Source organism: Kryptolebias marmoratus, linkage group LG7 (assembly GCF_001649575.2).
Source record: "Kryptolebias marmoratus isolate JLee-2015 linkage group LG7, ASM164957v2, whole genome shotgun sequence".
NCBI lineage: Eukaryota > Metazoa > Chordata > Actinopteri > Cyprinodontiformes > Rivulidae > Kryptolebias > Kryptolebias marmoratus.
Window position 1 is genome coordinate 2,916,199 of NC_051436.1, and position 5,072 is coordinate 2,921,270.

The following is a 5,072-nucleotide window of genomic DNA, read 5'->3' on the forward strand; positions in this document are numbered from 1 at the left end:
CTAAAGAGGAAATGAAGGAAATATGGGGCCAAGAGCAGGCCGTCCTCACAAACTGAGTGACCGTGCAGGAAGGAGGACAGTGAGGGAGACCACCAAGACACCTGTGACTCTGAAGGAGCTCCAAGCTTCAGCAGGTGAGATGGGATCAACATCTGTTGCCAGGGTTCTTCACCAGTCTGAGCTTTAAGGGAGAGTGGCTGAAGAAAACTCATATTAAAGCTTGACTACAGTTTGATAAACTCTAGTTGAGATTTAAAATGCTTTTCTGCTTCTTTTCTCTAAAGCATAAACACTCTTCCAGTTTAGAGGTCACAGCACCGAGTGCTCCGATGACCACTGGCACCAATGACTCCGATTTTTGACTCGCAAAACAAAACTCATTCTGGAGATTTATTCAACATAATTGACTTTTATTTAGTTTTATGGTTTTCTAGTTCTTTACAATGTTGCATAAAGTTTGTTTACAATAAAATTTGATGTCAAAACAGAAAAAATTAAATATGCAGATAGTTTTCATTAAAAACTAAGGTAACCAGCTTTCCCATTGACATGGTTAAAATGTAATATTATCACATGAAATAAATCCTCGCTGTGGCTGCCTTTAATTTTTGTTTGCAACAATTACAAGAATAATACATTTTTAAAAACAATTCATATTGGTAAACAAATGTGGGAAAAATCCAGGCAAAGATGATGGAAGACATCTGAATAAATTAACGTAACTCAGGGCAGGACAAAAAAGTAAACAGATAGTAGATTTACATTCATTTGGTTTAAAAATAGTTCAAGATTAAAATAAGTAAAACATATATTTAAAAATGTCATTTATTATCTGCAATTATATGTAAAAAAAAATTCTTGTAAATGTCCTTGTGAAAAAAAAAAGCTGTGTTCTCACGATTAGCCACTAGGGGGTGCTGTTGTTGAGACTTTCACTGAACCATTGCTCAGAAGGCTTACACTTATGTATGATGGCAGCCCTCGTTTAATCAATTCATCTTTAATCTGGAAAAGAAAACACAGGTTGTTGCTGAGATAAAATCAGTACCACATCATAAACATGACTGATTGTATCTGATCACGTTTCATAACTGAACTATCATCCCAACCAGTTGAACCAGTTCAAACTGTGATTGTGATTCTTTGAACTAAAAGCAAGGAAGTTACTAACCAGTTTTTCAATGATCTCCTTGTTTTTCTCCAGTGACATTGTAGTTGAGATCTTTAGCTTTAGAGAATTAAGAAACCCTAGAAGCACAGAGATTTAACATTGTGTCACAATTAGAGGCGTTCAAGTACAGTTCTGTTACTGACAAATACAGCGCTGACTCCAAGACATCAACCTAACTCCGGTCAAACTTACGGGGTGCTGTTGGTGTTGGTGTTGATGGTGTTGGTGGTGATGGTGTTGGTGGTGTTGGTGGTGATGGTGATGGTGTTGGTGGTGGTGATGGTGATGATGGTTTTTGTTGGTGGTGGTTGGCCTGTAAAGAGAAGAGCAGATAAGCAGGATAAGTAAAAAAAAAAAAATTTTTAAATGCTGAGATTTTAAAAATGTTACACAGGAAGAACTCCACTTACCTATAAGAACTGCCACACATCGAACCTCAGACTGATACAGAATACTGGAATAGCTGTGGAAACAAGTCAGAACAGTATTTTTGTTATTGCACTATTGTAGAAATGTAGTTTAAGAACTTTGTCAAAAAATATTTCAATAAACAAATATGCTGATTTAGATTCTCAGTCATCCACAACATGATAACAATAAAGTTTATTTTATCTTGTTTTAAATTATCTTATCTCCTCCTAAATTTTCTTATCTGGTCTTTTCTTATCTTATCTTAATCTTTGGTTTTCACAGGAATAGATTTTGTTGGATACTTCAGGGGGCCATACAGAGCCGGTCTAGTTCACATCAGTCCAGTGATCTGTAGCTTGTCATTGTTTTCATCTTCCACCCCTACCTTCTCTCTACCAACATCCACATCCATCAGGGGGTTCCTAAGCTGGTCAGGATGTTTGCCCAGTGAGACAGAAGCTTTTAATTCAACTCAAAATCTCATCCTTGCTTCCTTAACTTTATATAGGCCTGTAAATTCAGTCTCATAAAAACTATGCTGCTGTTAATTTCTGTAAATTGTAAATGTTATGTTGATATGAGAAGATACAGACTTTGCCTGGACAACGAAGCAGATGGAGTGGCTTTGTCCACTTTCTCGGTTAGATGGTGTCCATTTCAGGGTGAAGTTTCCTGATCCTGATGTACTCTTGACCACATTGTTTGGTCCACTGAACAGGAGCTCAGTGATCCTTTAACAAACAGGAATAAAAACAGTTTGACAGGTGAAAGGTCCAAAGGTTTCCCTGCCTATTCAAAGTCAGACTGTTTTTCTTGACTCCATGATCCAAATGGTTATTTTTTCAACTTACGTAATTAGAAGCAGTTCTTCACATCACCTTTATTTTAACTTTAAACTTCTTTTAAATGTGTTTTGTTTTCACTCACGTAGACTCAGTTGCCTCTGCCATGATGGAGATTTCCACCATCTGATTAACTTTGGCAATGATCTGAGCTCTGTTGTCTGGAGTTGGAGGCAGAAATCTGGGCAGATACAGACCTTCAGTGCAGGAAAGATTTGAAGGAACCACTGGAGCAACACAAGAAAGCAACAAACTGAGCCACATTGAGATGAAGAAAATACAAACCTGTTTGTCAACAAAGTGGTCCAACACTTCGACTCAAATGATTCTGCAACAATCTCAGAAGGTAAACCTTTGTGCAGATGCCATGTTCATTTCTTCAGGTGAAACTTTATATCCCTAATTTACAGAGATTATAAAAATGTGGATTCTTGCACCAGATAAAACTCCAACTAGTAGATGTTGAGACATTTGTGCACCAGTATTGAACAGTTGCTGTTTTCAGTCTCTGAACAGCAGATCTAACTTCAGAGCAGATCTTTGTGGCTCTAAACCAAATAAATCCTAACAAAGGACTGTACCTTTCAAAAGAAACTGGACGGGTATCTTGCTGATAGCATCGTTGGTGGTTTTCACCTCCTGTGAACCATTAGTGTGAATCAGATTGATGGTCTGTTTGGGAAAGTCCTCCATCACCAGCTGGACTGCATATGTTTCAGTGTTATTGGTTGTTGTTGGGGTGAACGACAAAGTACAAGACTGCAAGAGGAAAAACAAATAAAGAATTCACAAAAGGCCAATCAGATTCCTGTGAAACTGAAGAAAAAGAAGAAGGCAGTTTTAGTTTTAGCTCAGCACTAAAATAACACAAGTTTATTATTGTTTGTTTTGTTTTAACCTGGAAACTGAATTTTTTGAAGCCTGTTTACCTAACTAATTTGAATCCTGAGTTCCAACTCAATTACTGTTGATAAAACAAGATTTTTTTGTAATCCTTTTTCCTGTAAAGCTGAGCTGCTGAGAATATACATGTTAAAACAAGAATTACCAAACAATTCAATCCCTAAATCAAATTAAAACCATACAGAATATTAAGAAATATTAGAACGTTTATGTTATAATACTATTTTTGCTTTTTTAAGAATATATTTAATATTTATCTTGATATTTGGTTAAAACTCAACAAAAAAATGTTTAGTCTGGTTAAACAATAAGTGAAAATGTAGCATAATGCGTTCCATGCAGACCGACTATGTTGGTTTTTGCTGTTCATTCATCTTAATGAATCAAGTCATTGGCAGCATTTTAAGATACATGTCAAATTGAACACAGACCAGAGATGAACAACACTACTTCTGCTTCTGTTAGATCGTTATACGCTGCTGTAAGACAACTTTATGATTCTATATTCCATTCATCTGTCTAATCTGAGCTGAGATAAACAGTTTTTACTCACTGATGAGAGGCTGAGGACAGACGGTGGTGTGCAGGGGTTACACTCTGACAACGAATCATTTCCATATCTGCATTTAACTTCGTCTCCATCGGGGTCAAAGGCCAACAGGTTAATATTTGTCTGACAGTTAGAAGGAACGCTGAAAGAACAAGAACATGATATAATTTCACATAAAACTGAACCTGGCTTTTTTAACATTCATTTTGATAATTTGTTGGCTTCATTACTCTCTGTGTCAGTCCTGATTGAAACCTTCTGATTAACTCATTGATTATGAAGTGATTTAATGAAACTGAGCTGTTAATAAGCAACTATGACTGTTATAACTTTAAATGATTGCGTTGAAAACTGTCAGTCAAGAGAACATGGTTCTGAAGGAAGTTGGTTCCTTGAACAACTTGTTTACATCATTTATCTTTCTGGTTCTGATGCTTCTTATTGACTGCTGGCTCCTCTAAAAACAAAGTTTGATATTTGCAGAAAAACAACAGCTCTATTTATCTATTCTCTTCAGAGAAGACCTCGTCTTCTACCCTAATTAGGGTTCCAAGCCCGCGGAAGCAAGCGGGCGGCCAATGCAAGGGCGGCCAATGCAAGGCATGGCCGTTCGCCTGCTCCCAGCGGAGCAGGGAACCCTATTGTTTTTGTACCGATTTTTTTCAAAATTTGTTATTATTATTTTTCTCCGGTAAAACGCGTTGGCCAGAAAAACGAGAAACAGCTGGAGAAAAGCCAACCAGGCAGCCTGATAGAAAATCCCTACCACTACTCAGACAAAAAAAATCATATCGTCCCATACCTAGGGGGCGCTATAACAAAGGACAATGCATTTTTGCAAATAACTCCTAAACCGTAAGTCCTACACTCAAAATCTTGGTGGCACCTCAAACTATGGATAATTCTGCATCTTTTCTACATTGGCCACGCCCACTTCCGCCTAACTAGATTTTTTGCTATAGCGCGATAAAGGCAAAACCTACTTTCCAGTACTACTACCACATGAAAAGTTGGATCAACGTGACATTTGGTACATACCATCTGTAGGCCAATCTGTTGAAGTGGTGATCAAAAAGTTTACAAAATTTTGAATTTTGTGCGAGTAACGCAATAGCAAACACTTCAGTGCTAGCTAGCACAACGGTTAACTATAAATTTCTCCGCCATACTTTAAGATTATGGAAAATGCATTTAG

The 5,072-nt window shown here is 37.2% G+C and overlaps 1 long non-coding RNA gene across 1 annotated transcript; it reads right to left on the bottom strand.

The window, feature by feature from the left end:
• Window positions 1–839: 839 nt before the first annotated feature.
• LOC108248602 lies at window positions 840–1,417 on the bottom strand. The gene is made up of 3 exons (XR_001809139.3): window positions 1,364–1,417; window positions 1,172–1,248; window positions 840–1,005 (listed from the first exon to the last, which is right to left on the bottom strand). It is a non-coding gene; the product is annotated as an uncharacterized LOC108248602 (long non-coding RNA).
• Window positions 1,418–5,072: the final 3,655 nt, after the last annotated feature.